At 37.4% G+C, this 17,323-nt stretch overlaps 1 long non-coding RNA gene across 1 annotated transcript; it reads right to left on the reverse strand.

The window, feature by feature from the left end:
- Positions 1-15,346: 15,346 nt before the first annotated feature.
- Positions 15,347-16,778, reverse strand: LOC112201445. Its single transcript, XR_002936754.2, has 3 exons — positions 16,499-16,778; positions 16,293-16,381; positions 15,347-15,409 (listed from the first exon to the last, which is right to left on the reverse strand). It is a non-coding gene; the product is annotated as an uncharacterized LOC112201445 (long non-coding RNA).
- Positions 16,779-17,323: the final 545 nt, after the last annotated feature.

Below are 17,323 nucleotides of genomic sequence, written 5' to 3' on the forward strand. Positions count from 1 at the left end.
GGTTCAGGCTCTACGTCCCTCCCATGTATTCAACAATTTCATTAATCAAGACTTAAGGGCAGCCGCACCAGGCCCATTTCAAAAATTTAAAGTAAAATAGTAAATGCTAAATTGCTAACAATTCTTTAAAATTTACTTTAAACATGTTAATATATATATATATATATATATATATATATTAAATGGAAGTCATGAAACATGAAAGGTGCAGCAAGCCAACAAATGAGTAGATTTGGCTCAATTTATAGGAGTACTTTTTGAAAGGTTGTTATAAAATTTTTGAACGATTGGTAAATAAAAATGTAGATCAAAAATAATAGTTGTAAGTTAGTTCGTTAGGTTCATAGATAACAAATATATATTACAAAGTTGCAGACATGTACCAAATGCAAGCACAGTAGACTTGATTGAGTCATTCAAGTGTATCAAGCCCACCAAGGTTCGAACTTTGATGATTACAATTTGACTTTTTAAATGGAATTATAGTCCAATTTAAAGTCGCGTGACTTGGCAGGTCAACAGGTTAGAATTGGAGTCTTAAATTCTTAATACGGAAGTTTCTGGAAGACTTGCAAAATTATAGCGATATTATCGGATATTTCTCGATATTCTGAGAAATTTCGAAAAAATATCTGTCGAAACTCACTTGGTATACTGAGGAAATTTCGGCACCCCAAAAAAATGAAATTATCGTATGAAACATTGTCATGTACCCACCCAAGGTACAATAGAATCAAGTCAAGGTTTTCCCACTTACACCACTAAGAGTTTTTGATATCCAATTCAAGTGTTAAATGACAATTTTAACCTCTAATTAATTAAGAAATTATAGGTTACGTCTCATTCAGACTCTTTCTCACTCCGGGCACGTTTACTTACTTGGAATGGGAGAGAATGATTGCCGGATAAAAACATTCATGCGTTTACTAATACATAAAGGAATCAGAATGATTCTGGGTAAAAGAATTCCTGCGTTTACTAACACATGAAGGAATCAGAATGGATGTAGGTCTCACCTCTTTATCAGGAATCAATTTCTGAATACTCAAGAATTTGATTAAGAAGGGGGGAGATGATTCCTAATCCTCCGGAATCAATACCGATTCCTTTCTTTTCTCATTCCACTTGTCTCCAATTCATGATTATTTTCAATTTCAATTAAGTAAATGTGCCATCCATCTTTATCTACTCCTTAATGCTCTCGGCCAGATCCTCGCTGACACCAAGCACATGGAGTACGAGGACACCGGAGCCCAAGTCTCTCTCCCCCTCTCCCAACCTGCTTCGTCGCCGGCGACGAGTGCAACGTCCATTGCTGACTCAGAGTTAGGCTTGTCGAGATCAGATCCATCGATGACGCTTTCGAATTTAACTGATACTGACTCGGTGTCTTTTGGTCTTCAGAGCTCAAGGCAGGTACAATTCTGGTACTGTCACACTTCGGTGATCTGCCTCATCCTGGTCTTCGAAGAATCGATGTCGACAAAAATGGGACAACCTGACTCTGATTTGTATACCGATTTCAACATCTGCGACTCGTCTCCAACGAGAAGATCCGACTAGTGAAAGTCTCTCTCTCTCTCTCTCTTCACTTCATCGCAAGCCTCTCTACTCACAACCACCACCGCCACCGGAATTCTATTTCCGACAAACCTAATTTCACAAGGCTCCGATTCAGATGTTGAAGACAAGCTTGGCCTGGGATGACTTTGAAGACAAGCTTAGGTTTTGCTCAACTAAACTCTCATCTCCAGTACGTGATCCTTGCTTCCTTATTTACTTAGTTTCAGTTCTATAGAGAAAATAATGAATTTGTGTGATTGTGTGTGATTGAGATGATGCTAAGATTGATTGATATTATACAAATTTGTACATAATATGATGGGTCCAGCAAAATTATTTGATTGTCATTGTGATTTAAAGTATTTGGCATTGTGTCTAAGTTCAGCAATTGTTCAGAATATGAAATGGGTATGAGGCAAGAGGGTGGGTTACTAGGCACGAAAGGAATGCAAGGGTGCAGAAAGTAGAAGAGGCACGTGGAGGAAGTTTGGCTGTCATGTTTTGGTGGAGAGTTTCTGCTTGAGAAGAATGGATGGAAGCTTGGTATTGAGACGTGATTTTAGGCACACTAATAACATTAGATTTAAATGGGAATAATGTATTGTAATTTATATTGTTGTTCTGGGAATAAGGATTGGATCATTGGAAGCCATTTTTCATATGCTTCTTGACTTGTACTATAGCTCCCTAGCAGATGGACTTCTTTAATATGATTTTATTTGGGGGTGATAGATATCTATTAGGGGCAATAAATATTTTGAATTTGATATAATTTTTTTTTCCTTCATCGAAGTTTTATTTGTCTAATTTTAAGGAAATTAGTTCTCATTCCAGCGACCAAAAATTTTGTTGGGGGGCAATAGAAGTCTATTGGGGGGCCATACAGGTTTATTCAGGGGGCCAATAAAACTGTCAAGCCCCATATGAGATCTCTGACAACCTCTTTAGAGACTTCCGGCGAGGTTTCATAAATCTCTATTGCTCCCCAATAAAGGTCTATTAGGGGCAATAAAGGTTTATTGCCCCTCTATTTAGGAGCAATACAGGTCTATGTGGAGGCAATAAACCTTTATTGCCCCTCTATTTAGGAGCAATACAGGTCTATGTGGAGGCAATAAACCTTTCTGACAACCTATTAGATCTCCGACGACCTATTTGGGGAACTCCGGCCAGGTTCTTAGAGAAGTCCCGTGGGTGGCAGTCAGTGACCGGATTCCACCAATCTTTGGCCGGATTTTGGAGATCGGTGACGGGATTTCGACGACCGGTGACTGAAATTCCGCTGCCGGTGATGGGACTCCGGCGAAGTCTCCTATGACTTTTCTCTCTTCCATTTTCTCTCTCTTTCTCTATGTAACAAATGAGTGAGGTTAAAATAGTCTTTAAAAAAACATAATTGGGTATTAAGGAAGACCTTATTAGAGTTTTTATGGATAAGAGGGAATTCAGAAAACTTAATGGAGTAAATGAGAAAAAAATACCTAGAATTAGGATAAATGGACAAAAACTCGTATGAGAAATCTCTCCGTTGCACCACCACAAGTAGCGCCCCATGCGAACGCCTAATTAGCTGTCTCATCTCTCACTATTATATTCAATCTTTTTAGGCTGACTTTCAATCATATTTACCATCCATATTTATTTTTATCCTTCTCGCAAATGGAGGTTTTGATTTAGGCATTGTCGTTGTTCATATTTTAACTTATGGAGGAGTTTATGATCTACAATACTCTGCGAATTTATTAGATAAGTGCTATATGAAAAGCAACCAATCTACGACGCCTTTAAGTTCTGATCTTGCCACAAGTAGTTATTTCTTTCTCTCATTCCACAAATGAAGTAGACTTTAGCCGAAGCGTGATCTTTGAAAGCCAATCACCAAGTGATGGCCTTAAGAGTTAGGACTAAAAAAGTACCAAATTTCCGAATATATTAAATTATCTAAAATTTTAGTTTGATGTAGCAATAATTAATTAGGATTTGAACCAACCAATGCTTACATCACTATAAATGCGATAAAAAGAACATGTTAAAAAGATCAAGAAAAAAAAAATATATCACACAAACTTTTACTCCTCTCATTTTGACTAATTTTTCTAAGATAAGTATTATAGAACCGATTATTCGTGGTCGAACAATGTACTTTGAAGGATTGGACAGTTTTTTAGAGTTGCAATGGAATCATTCCCATCAGATGCCAATCATGTATTTCTCCGGGTACTACCCTTTCCAAAAAGGTGTCCACCTCGCATAAAAAAAAAAAAAAAGGGTGTCCACCTCTTGTAGATATGCATTGACTCTCTGACTCATTCTATGATTCTTTGCTTGCACGTGTGGTCAATGTGACATCTTGACTATCCCATTTTCCCTCTTTTTTCTCTTCAAAAGAATAGGCTTCAGATTCAAAGCTCCAAAACACTTCTAATCGTGCAAGTTTTTATAACAGGAACTTCTCCTTTTCTGGTGTCGTGTGTGTTTGTAAGGAAAAGCGACTTGGATTTTGTTGCTCACCAATAAAACAAAATATCTTTTAGAAATGCTTGTAGCTCTCGATAGAGTGCTGTAATGCATGAGTGAATATCTAAGAAGAGAATCAAGATTTGATGGTGGAGTTTGATTAACCCGAGTTTTAAAAAACTGGTTCCAACTGAACAGTGTCATTGTGCTAAAAATTTCGAAGTTGCGTAGATAAAAAAAAGAAGTTACATACATAGTGGCGTATTTAAAATCAGAAATGGGATGGGTTAAATTTATTGGTGCCTATTTTTTTGGACGAAGCCCAATTATATGTATGTATGTATATATATATGTATGTATATATATATATATATATATATATGCCCTTCTAGAGAGGGATCATTTATTTTTGTTTATCTAAGGATAGAGCATTAGACTAACTTTTCGATCATATTTTAGCATCTTAACTGTTAAGTTTTTAGGTCCTAATGAACGGTTCAAGTTTGACAGATTTGGTTTGTCCATTGATTTAATCTAGTTTGATACCTTAACAATCACTGATCTGGCTAAAAATTTGCATAAATGATCTACGCATTAAGACCTAAAAACTAAACAGTTGAGATGTAGAAATGTGATCAAAAAGTTGGTCTAACACCCTATCCCTAGAAAATACAAAAAAAAAATGATCCCTTAGTAGAAGGGCCCTGTATGTGTGTGTGTGTGTGTGTGTGTGTGTGTATATGAGGGCCCTTCCACTAAGGGATCCCTTTTTTTGGTCTTTTATAGGGATAGGCATTATACCAATTTTTCGATCATATTTTCACATCTTAACCGTTCAGTTTTTAGGCCCTAATGTATAGATTACTTCTGCAAATTTTCAGCAAATTTGATGATCGTTAAGGCATCCAAAACTGCAAATTATTATTATAAACATGAACGGTTCCGGTTCGACAGATTTGGTCCGTTCGTGTAAATTGCAGTTTTGGATGCCTTAACGATCCCCAATTTGGCTGAAAATTTGCAGAAGTGATCTATACGAATTCATTTCCTTGAAGTTTGTGCCTCGTGTGTGAGAATTCATTTCCTTGAAGTTTTGAATGGTGAAGTTGTTCTTGTAACTACTTAAGAAATTTGTCCGGGAAGACACCACATGTAACAAATAAAAAAGAGATGGGTATTATTAAGGAAATGCCAACCACCACAGGTGGTCGAGTTGGTAAGAGCCTCCAGGTGTGGAACCCCCACACCCGGGTTCGAATCTTGCTGACGCTTATTGGAGTTAAATCCCAATATATTCTTGGTGGCCAGGGGGAAGGAAGCGTTCTGACAAGATCCCCCGATCACGGATTAGTCTCTAGGCCTAGGAAGCCTTTGAGGACACCGTGTGATTGACAAATAAAAAAAAAAAAAAAATGCCCAATCCGGGATTTGAAGAAAATGGTATAAGTACTGTTTCCGGTAAGAATCCGGAGTTAATGGGTGCCCTTAGCAGTTTTAGGCACACTTAAATGAAAAATGAAAGGAAGTCAAAATGGTTAATTTTGTGATTGGTCAACTTGGTCAAACTTTGGTCAAACCAGGAAAGGTTCATAGGATGACTAGATGATCGTCGAGATTGTAGATAAGTGTTTAACAAATTATTAACGATTATTATGTTGGAATCTAGGACTCCAGTTACCCGAGGAACAGAAGGTTCGCGACTCTCGGAGTACGGAAGAGAAAACATTGGAATCCAGGTAGGGATTCAGGACTCTCCTCGGTTAGTGATTTTCTTATATTGTTATTAAATGATGCATGTTAGTGGGTATGGTTTGGTCATGTTCAAATGCAATGCATACTAACCAAACCATGTGAGAAATGTGATGGCTTGGAGAGCGAAGGGTGGCTCTGACTTCCTTGGGTTCGATCCCCAAAACCTCTGGAGGGTTAGTTACACCGGTCGGACGGTGAGCGATCGCAATGACGACCCGATCCGTGTGTGTAGCTAGGTAGTGGACGCTCTCGCTACGCTTATCTGGTGATAAATTAATTTGAGGTAAGGTCGTGTAGTGGGTCTATGGGACCGGCCATCAGGTAATATTTGGATTTGGCGCTGAATTTATTTAAGCATCATGCATCAGTTTTCAAGTTGAAAAACATTAAAGTTTGTCGTTTCTTTTAAAATATTTGGTTTAAGCATGTTTTCATACTAGGATCCCAAATAAATATTTAGTGGTTTCAAACCTAGTCGTGGTAGAGTTCCTGTAAGAGCAGCGAGGACGAAAGCTCACCCCTACAACAGTGTGGATGCAGGTACTGTGCACTGGTGATGGGACAATAGCGGACGGAGTTGGGTGTGCGGAACAAGTTCGGTAAATTTTGTCGTTTAGACCTTGTTCTAAATTCTATTTCTCGAACTTCGTATTTCGAGACTTGTTGATAGTTAGCCTTGTGTCAATTTTGGTTGAGTTCTCATTTCCTTGAAATTCGTACCTCGTGTGTGAGAATTCATTTCAAGTTCTAGACGACTGAAATAAATTTTAGCAACTCAAGGATTTTTCACCTAAAAAATATTTGTAGCTTCCGCTGTGTTTATAGGAAAAGTTTTCAAACAAAATGCCTAGCGGTTCTCTAGAATGTAAATCAAGCTTTCGGTTTATGTTTTAGAGGTTCGCGGCACTGTGACTAGCTTAAGCTGGTGAGGTGCAGCTTGGGGCGTTACATTCACTCTGAACATTAACCACATATCTTCCAATATAAGGTCCAGGGACAATAAAGAGGGTTTGAGGAGGATCTGAGTGGGGACTTTCAATAAGATTTTGAAAGTCAATCCATTTTGATTCTTTTAGTGCTAAAACAGGAACTCTAGCACTTTTCAGGATCTTCAAGATATTAAATTTTTTCGTTTTGGACAACACTTTGTTGTGTCATATTTTCATGAAATTCTTCAAATGGTAGTCTGACATTTTCATGAAGTTCTTCAGCTAGGGCAAACAATGCTGGGAACATGAGACTGCTATTTCTTTCCTAAAAAAGCAAACAAAAGGTTATCCAGAATGGCCTTCTGATGATAAGCTTCTGTGAGTTCTAAACACAGGTTCTTCAAAAGTCTTTAATTGGTAATTAAAAACATTTAAAATTCTAGATGGAATTATTTTGCTTTTTGGCAAAGCAACAGCCTTAAACGGTCTTGATAAGCCTTTACCTTCTGCTGTTTGAGATGGCCTAGCCAATCCTTTACCCTGGGATTGATCAGTTGTGGCTAGTCCTTTTGGACTTAGCAAAAATCTTTTGAGGATTTTTTCTTCTGATTGTTCAACATTTTCGGGTTCTTTTCTTGTTCTCCGGTTTCTCAAGTTGCGACCTTCATCGCTTTCTCTTCTGTTGAACATTGCCATTTCTCTTGTCAGGGCGTTAGGAAGATAGTTCTTGTTTCCTGCAATTAGTTCAACATTATAATCATATTGGTTAAAAAATGATTGCCAATTTGCTATTCTTCCTCTATCAGCAGCTTTATCAAGTTTAAAATTTTTGAAATTTTTTACTCTAACACAATCGGTGCGTACAGTAAAAGGTTTTCCTAGAAAAGTTGGAGAATTTAAAATTGTTTTCTTGACAGCTAAGATTTCTTTTTCTCCTGTAGGATATGTTCTGCAGGGCTGAATTTGCTGCTACAAAATTTACAGATCTTTTCTATGTTAGTTCCAGGCGTTTTTGCTAGAACAACATTAGACTAGTAATTATCACTAGCATCAGTTTGAAGAATGATTTCATCATTTTCTTCTGGTTGTTGGAGAGGAGGGAGATTTTTATAGGGAGATTTTATCTGTTTCACAATTTTTTCATCATCTTCTGTGAAGTTCCATTTTCTTTCATCATCTTCTGTGAAGTTCCATTTTCTTTTGGAACTGGTCTTAGGAGATAACATTGCTGTTAATCTTGAGATTTTGAGAATGAAATCTCTCCTATAGTTAATGACTCCTAGGAATCTTTCTAGGCTTTTAGCATCAGAGATTTTATCAGGAAATTTTAAAATCTTCTCAAAAATGTGAGGTTGGAGTTTTATTACTCCATTCTTGATGTTTATTTCCAAAAAATCAACTTCATCTAGGATAAAAAAGACTTTCTTTTCTCCTAAGATGATTCCATGCTGAATTATTAACTTAACAACCTCATGGGGGTGTTTCATGTGTTATTCTCTATTTTTGGAGAAGATGAGAATGTTATCAATGTAGACGACACAGAATTCAGCAACATGTTTGAAGATGTCATCCATCTTTCTTTGGAATATTGAAGGGGCTTGTTTTAAACCGAAAGACATTACTAACTATTCGAAATGACCTTGTGGTATTCCGAATGCAGTGAGAGGAACACTATCTGGATGCATCTTGATTTGCCAAAAATTTTGCATCAAATTTTGAAAAGACTTTAGCTCCTTAGAGCGATTTATCAAGACTCTTGCTTAAGCTATTTGGTAACTGTGTTTAACAGTTTTCTTATTGACATCTCTATAGTCGATCACCATTCTTGTTTTTGCTCTAACATTTTCTGCATGGTTTCTTACATAAAATGCTGGAGCATGATGAGGACTGGTAGATGGTCATATTAATCTCTTTTTCAGGAGGTCCTCTATATCTTTTATGAATTCTTTTTTATCTTCCTCTTTATACTGAGGAATGGCTTTAACATGACATATAGCATTTATGTCATGTCATCTCAATTCACAGACTACTGGGTAAGATTCTAAAAAATGATAGGTGCTAGTCTGGAGGTGACCCGGGGACTAGGCGGTTTTATTTTTTTATTTTTTTTATTATTATATTAATGATATAAAATTAATATATAATATAATATTAGAAGTCCTACAATTAATTGAAATAGTCAAAATAAGGAAAATGAAATGTTTATGAATTTAACTATCATATTTATTATTAGCAATCTCAATTCTCAAGTGTGGGAATAAAAGAAAAAAAACAAACCAAACTGTACCTATTTGTTGAGGTGAAAAACATGCTTAACACATACATGTTAATCCAAAGAAATTAAAGCCCAAAACAAAACAGGTAGCAGTTGGTCTATGAAGTTGGTCCATGAAACATACACCCTAAAATACCTCTATGTAGGAACAAAGCCTTGTTCTCACTCCCTACATTCAACGCCTCAAATTCCCTCACTGCTTGTGCTTATCATTGCCCTCTTCTTCACTTCACCATCTCCCTTCCTCTTTTCTCTTTCTCTCCTCAGCAAATAAAAGAAGAAGAAAAAAATGGCTGCATTCATTTTTGATCATCCCAGTTGAAGCCCTATTCTAAATCAAATCCTCATAAAATCAGTTCTTTAAAGAAGAAAACCCAAAACCCAAATTTCTTTTGATCCAAAATTTTGAGTGACAATCTCATTTGAGTTCTTCTGCAATTTCAGTTGAAACCCAACTTAAGCTTGAATCTTTATGCATGGTGTGGTTTGGCTTACGCTGAATTAATTTAAAGAAGAGAGAGTACAGAGAGGGACTACAAATTGAGGGACAATGTGAGGAGAGACTAGAGAGAGAATCGAGCCGTCGTGCTATCGAGGAGAGAGAGACGGCAAGAGAGAGGAGAACAGATGCATCCGAGTAGCCTACCTAGCGCCCAACCCAACGCCTAGGGTTCCTAGCTACAGCCTATCTCGCCTAGGCCTTATTGAAAAGCAAACCCGATTTTCCTTCTCTCCTAGCCCAAAATCGGGGCGGTCACTTTACGTCCAACACCTAGGCGGGCTCCCAGACCATTTATTAGAACACTGCCAGTGGGTTTTTTTCCCAGAATCTCTGAGGGTCAACATCTATATTCTGTTCTAGCATTTTCTTGATTTTATCAAGGGTAGGGATTTTCTGAGATTCGAGCTTATTTTGGAAGTCCTTGAGGTTATGCTCATGGATGAAACTAGTTTCTTCTTCTTCAGAAGATTCTGTAATGAGCAGTTCTTCTTGTTTTTTATATTGAAGCACATGTTCAAATCTGGGCTTATAGTCACCACTATTTCGTTGCGACTTCTGATATTGAGTAGTAACGTTTGGACCTACTACACTTTTTGCTTGGGTAAGTTTATCTGCCCAAAATATTCTACCTCGTTTTCTGAAGCCCATAGCTTCTTTTGTACTTACATGAGCATTTGCCAAGCATAATTAGTTATAATGAGCCACGCTCATACCACCACTAGCGGCACCAACAACCATCAGTTGTGTGACCTACGGAAACACAGCCAAACATGCTATCACCTGAGCCCCGGCTCACCCCCAGATCACCGCTGACGCGCCACCACGCTCCGCGCCAAGATCGCCTCGCTGAAGCATCAGAAGCTGGGAATTGAAGCATATTAGTCCCACATCGAAAACAAGGAAGATGTCAATCTCTTCCCCACCTATAAAAGGTCCACTCCTCTCTCCTCATTAATTACGTATTTACTACTTACCTACTGTTATTCTGTCAACATAAATACATCGACTAACTTAGGCATCTGAGAAGAGAAGACTGCTAACCGTGGTTTCCCTTTGACACCCTTTGTATTTTATTTGACAGATAGTGGAAGCTACAAGAATATCACAAGTAACGGTTTGCCCCTCGAACCAGTGTTAACCAAGATTTGGCTACCGCCCAATCTTAAACATTAACATCTTCATTTTGAACAAATCTCTGCTGCAGCATGAAATCATTGCCTAGCAGAAAATATGCTCCTTGGCCTTCTACTTAACGGAGATATTTAATGACAAATGTTCTTCCACCAATGGTGATTTGAACATCTTTGGCTACTTTGTTCATGGTAACCTGGCTTCCATCAAATTGAACTCCTTTAGCTATTCTGTTATTATCTTCAATTCTATCTAAAATTTATCTGGAATTACAAATCTTTTACAACAGTAAAACCTGATCCATTATCTACAAAGGCATGTAGATGATATTTTCTATGATCAGGAAATTTTAATCCAATCTCTATGTAGTTGTTGTATCTATTTGTAGAGATGATTTTCGAATGTTGAGACTCTTTTTGAGCTGCTTGTTCGTGTGGTATGAATTGACAGGACCCACCCCGAATTTCACCCTGAAACCCGAGGTGGCCCTGTGGGGCCCACCTTAGGGATAACTCTACCAAAAATTCGGCAGAGTCACCTCTAAAATGGACTACCCAAAAACCTGTAAAACACACTAAACACTTCAAGCAAATCAACCTTATACTCCTGGAGCCACCCTGCTCCCAATTACCAACAACTCCACTTTCACAAAACACAAAACTCAAAAATACCAATCCCAAGGTTATGCAGAGCAATACTACTATACACAGGGATATAAAAGAAGAGTAAAGGATCAAGCGATCCTACACTGCGGAAGTAGTGACAACTATGCCTCAAATGTCATGTACGCCCGACCTCCCCTAATACGCCTGCAAACTGGGCATTAGAAACCGAAAGGCCCAGGAGAAAGTAGACGAAAAACGTTAGCGTGAGTGGACAAAAATAAACAATTTAAAGGAAAAAGGATTTCATACTTTCCCACATTTATTCTCTTTAATAACCGATGCATGCAACAATTAGAAAAATACATTTAGCTTTAAATCCAAAAATTCCAAAACGATAAATCGACTAGCCTCGCTAGTCACCACATTCGAAAACTATATCGTAAAACCGATGTCTCATTTCTCAAGAAAATACGACCAGCCCCGCTGGCTACAGTGAAAATCGGACTAGCCCCGCTAGTCAAGCAACGATAAAATATGGGGAAGAAGTTTCACCATACAAAAGAAGGGAGCCTTATTGGCTCGGGTCGGAGTGTCCCACACTCTAGAGCATCCCATGCTCTCCTCTACTCACCTACAAACACATAGTAAGTAGGGAGGAGTACTAATAGGCTAGCCAGTAAAATAATATATATATAACGACCCTGGGTATGGTGGTTAAAAACCGATAAATCAATAAAGCTTCCCCATGTCCCACGTATAAAGACAACACGGGTACGATTCCCAACCGTACCCGGAAATACTCAAAGAGTCGTATAAATTAACAGCGTGTCCCACACGCTAAAGAAATAAGTAGATTGTCAATGAGGCATTCCCAATGCCAAAAATCGAATAAATAAACAAGAATTTATTCCATCGAAATCCCATTTCGAAAATCTTTCAGAAATCTCAAATCGACGATTATAAAGATAATATAAACAGTATAAATCTCGAAAATCACATCGAAAATCAATTCGTCGAAAATCAACATCATTTATAAATTCGAATCCGAGCATAACAACTTCATAACCAAAACTCACAACCGGTATAGAACTTAAATACTTCATGAGAATCATTATTTAAAAGTAAATCCATGAGATAATTCGCAATTAACTTTATATGCTCGGAAAATACGTTAATAAAATAGAACATGCTTTAATAAAATAAATGCATGCATCACTTATTTAAAACAAACGTCCACTCACAGTACTATTGGCAACCACGCAAACGAGTTCTTTCATCTAACCGTAGCTCGCGACATTGCCCTGTACACAATTATATTTCCGTAAACGGCAATCCGATAAAATAATTACGAACTTAAACGAAATCCGAAAATCCCTATCTCCATTACTTCTTAAATTCAACCCAAATCTCTTCCACAATTCTAATTCCTCAATTTACATATTCCATAATGAAAACGAGGGAAATCCGACGGCCGGATTTCCCATAATTCCACCACAAAACTCCAAACTTCGAAAATTCACAAACAATTCCAAACTCCTCCAAAATTCACCAAACTTCACATATAAGCTCTATGATAATTATAGAATTTAACTAGCTAAAATTGAAATTTATAAACTACCCTAGCCGCCGCTACCGCCGCCCACAGTGGCGGCGCCGCCGCCACCATCTCCGATGGCCACCAAAATTTGACAGTAGCACCTTCTCAACACACTGATTCAACTTCATAACTACAACAATTCCAAATAACAACTAGAAACAGTCGAAAACAATTAATGAACAAAAACCCAGAAATCCTCAAGAACCCTAGAATTTCAATTCGTCGATTCGGCATCTACACAACAAATCGTGATACAAGGCCATAGGGGAAATGATCAGTGATGAAAACCGAACCTTCGACGGCGAGATGGGGACCGGAGGTGGCCGGAATCGCCGGAAATCGATGAAACCTCCGTTCGGCTACAGTGACCGTCCTCTTCTTCTCATTGCTGCACCTTCCACAGTTCATATTAGGCTACCAAACGAACCCAGAAATCAAGAGAATGAAGAGAGCTTTCCAACGACACCTTACACGTCAAAATCCGTCGCCGGATGGAGGAGATATGGCCGGAAGAAGGTGAAGGGGTCGGAGAGGAAGAGAGAATCGGGGAGAGAGAAGAGAGAGCTCGGTAAGTTTCCGAAAAATGGAAACTTACCACAGTAACTCGGCTATTTATAGAAACTTACTATATGAACAGTAACTTTAGTATTTCGCTTATAACTTTTGCATACGAACTCCGATTTTTACATACCACATATGCACGCGCTCGGTTTAACGTCCTCTACAACTTCCATGAAGAACTTTTTCTCAAATTTTGATTCGAACAAAAAGTCAACTTTTAGGGCCACTAAAAGTACTAAACCGAAAGTAAAAGTGAAAGTAAATGTCGTTTACCGTCCAAATGACTAGTAAACACGTGGATTTAGGTTCGGGACGTTACATGAATGGTTTACATTCTTCTGGATTATTTTCTAATTCAACTAGTTCTATATTTTCATCTATCTTTTCTTCCTTTATTTTTGGAGTAGATAGAGCAGTTTTTTCAGTAGTTTTTTGTTTTAAAACTTCTGAATTTCTTTCTTTCTCTTCGCATAAATATTCTTCATATTCTTGTTCTACCAGTTGGCTTATAGTTCCATTTTTTATTTTTCTTCTTGCTTCAGCTATGAAGCATTCTTTGGGATAAGTCTTTTTTAACTCTTCACAAAAAATAGAGAGACCATTCTTTTCATGACACAAGAAGTAGCACAAACGAATGCACCAGGGTTAACCTGATATGAAGACATTATTTCTTCTGTCTTGCTTTTTTCCCAGAATCAGATGATGATTCTTCTTCTTCAAACCAGGCAGAGTAGTCTTCTTCATCAAAATAAGCTACCTCGTAGCCTTTTATGTTTGTTGTTTCTGTTATAAGCTCATAATCTTCAAATAGAGCTTTTGCAAATCTTTTATTCTTTTCTAGACATTCATTTGCATAATGTCCTTCAACTTTGCATAACCAGCATCTGCATGCTTTCCTTTTCGGTTTATGCTGATGGTTGTTTTGATGATTTTTCTTTTTGAAGAATTTCTTTTTAGAATCTTTTTTATCCTTTCTAATATTAGAACTATTTTTTTTTCAACTTCCAACTCTTGTTTTCATTTTTCTTGTATCTTTTTTTGAATAATATTTTCCTTTTCTTTTTGGGAATTTAGCTTCATGGCATCCCTAGTTTGTGGGTGCATCTAAAATTCCATAGCAGAAATTTTTAACTCCTTTGAGTTGTTTCTTGGCCATTTTGGCTTTCAGATTTGCTTTGCACTGTTCTTTTAGTAATTGCCTGTTTCTATCAGCAATTTCTCCTTTTGAAAATCTTTCTATAGGTTTTGCAGTTATACTTTCTCTTATAGCTGTTCTCCATAGTTCAAGGAGTTTTCTGTGTAATAAGTTTACTAGATCAGTGTTTTCTTGTTTACCTATTGCACAATAGTATTCCTGGAATTCATTTAGATATTCTTTAAAGGATCTCATGTCGTAGATTTTGAGAGCATAAATGTTTGATTTGGCTAATTCTTTAGCCTTTTCACTTATGTTTGAAAGATCTCCGCAGAATTAGTCATACAAAGATACTGCATAATTATATGGTGATTTTGAGTTCTTGATCTGTTATAACCATTCTCTTCCTCTTTTTGTTTCTTTGAAAGAGAAATAGTATTTCTTTGCTACTCCAGTAAGGATAGTTACATAATATACCTGTAGATCTGGTGCTTCGAATTTACCAATGGTAAGCGCAGAAGTCATCATAAGGCTATTAACCCATTGGTCAATAGTTTTTCTTTTATTTAGAGCTTGGTCTAGATTTAGCCAGATACCATAATTGAAAATTGGTATTCTAGGCAGATTGTCTTCTAGGACAAATCTTTGAGAGTTTCTTTCTCTTTCTCTACCTGTAAGTGCTTTCTTTACAGGGATTTTTGGTTTTTCCTTTTCTCTAGTAATGAAAGTTGTTTTGGAGTTTTCTCCTTCTTCCATTTCTCTAGTAATGAAAGTTGTTTTGGAGTTTTCTCCTTCTTCCTTTTCTCTAGTAAACAACCATCCAATGCAAACATAGAGGCTCCCCAAGTTTTTCCCCTACCTCGATTGATTTTCACGTTAAGTATCCGGATGAAAACAAGTTCCTATTGCAAGAATAGAATTCATTAGTTCCACACACAAAGAATTAAAGCAAAACTCAGCTAACATACTATGAAAATCTTAGCAGTGAGTTATTTTGACCAAAACAGGTTTTTACTTGACAAACTGAAATACTGCAGTTTTCTGACCCAGTCACCTTAATGTTAAAAACTGTACAAATCTGTTTAAAATCTGATTTCATGGTCTTCTAACGATTTGTAGCTGACATCCTAAAGAAACTCTCGGAATTTGAATCACCTGAAATTTTTTTTCCTAGAATTAGTTATGAATTTTTAAAATTCAGCTACAGTCCCACGTTTTTCTGCAGAAACTGCAACTGTGTGCTAACCTCTTCAGTTTTAATGTACTTTCTAAAACTCTCATTTGTGTAAAACTTTCAGTACTGAAAATGGACATTCTAAAGTGTCAAAGAAAAGAAACCACACTTTCGACAAGGCTTTAAAAGATGAGTGAAGGCTTTCTAAATTCAACTTTAAAACTGCATATGTTTCCTACTTGGTTCTTGACTCTTCTCCAGTCATATTCTATTTATCTATGTCTTCCAAAAACTCTAATGACTAAAGGAAACAACAAACCAGATACAAAGTGATTTCAAATTCTAATTTGGATTAATTCAAAGACCAAATATATAAACTATTTTCCAGAAAACTAGTGAAATCAAAATAGAAGATGAGAAAATAATTAGTTTTGTTCTAGTAACAACAACTTTATTCCTAACTGAACTTTATCTCTATTGCAACTTCTTCTATCAACCCAGGTCTTAATAATAGCCTATGGATATTTAAAGCATAAACATAACCCTATTTCCAAATTGCATTAACCATCAGAACCAACAAAGAGCTTATCAAATTAGAAAAAGAATCACACCTGAGTTTTTACTCCTCCACTTCTAAGATACCAAAACCCTCTTTTTCTCTCTCTCCCTTGTTTATCTATGTATCTAGCAACTCAAGGAACTGTATGGAAAGCATAGATGGTTTAGCCTATTTATAGTGTCTGGAAAGGAGGGGTAAACGTAGAAAGTAAGATTGGTCTAACAGAAAGAAAATTGGATATTCTAATTTAAATCTTACCCATATAGATACTAGACTTGCCACCTCCAGATTTCTAGAGTTCCAGCTCTTGATTCTAGGGTTCCAGCTCTAGCTTCATAGCTTTGGGGAATCACCAATCTGAAACTTGATTTCCAAGGCTGTTGACACCTCCTACTTACCCATGGCGGCGGCTATGTCCTTTGTACTTTCCTATGGCGGTGGCTTGGTGTATCAGATGGAGGAGAATGTGGAGGTGAGGAAGACGATGAATAGAAGGGACAAAACTTTGAGTTTAGGCGTTGTTGATCTAGTTTTTGTCGTGGAAATCGTTCTATAGGCTGTTAAGTTACTTTGGGTTTGAGTTTTGGGCCAAAATCTTTGGGCTACTCTAATTACTTAAACCCAAAAGAAAACAAGTAAAATTATCTCTAAATAATAATAATATTTAAACAAATAATTTAGCACAATAAATAAAATTAAACTTATTATTTTTTTAGAAAATGTTAAAAATTTTAGGTCGTCATAGTTACCAGAATGAAGAGGATAATCCGGCGGCATCCGCGCTGGCTCTGGTTGAAATCAGAAGTCGGGCCCTTGGTTTTGATAAAAGGAGAGGCACTGACTCCATTCTTGGAGGTATTGGAGCTCGATTCGATTTGGAGAAGGAAGACCGGAGAAACCCAGGGTCTAGGATTCCCGCGATGGAACGTGCGGGGTCCTTCGAGGTACGGCTGATGTCGAGGCTTCTGGATTTTGATGACCGGCTTCCTCTGCGCACGCTGATGGAGGGGTATGTTGAGGAAATGGCCGAAACTTGATGGGAGCAGCGCCGTCGCGACTTTGATGGTCGCGATGAGGCTGGCG

Source organism: Rosa chinensis, chromosome 5, assembly GCF_002994745.2.
Source record: "Rosa chinensis cultivar Old Blush chromosome 5, RchiOBHm-V2, whole genome shotgun sequence".
NCBI classification, from domain to species: domain Eukaryota; kingdom Viridiplantae; phylum Streptophyta; class Magnoliopsida; order Rosales; family Rosaceae; genus Rosa; species Rosa chinensis.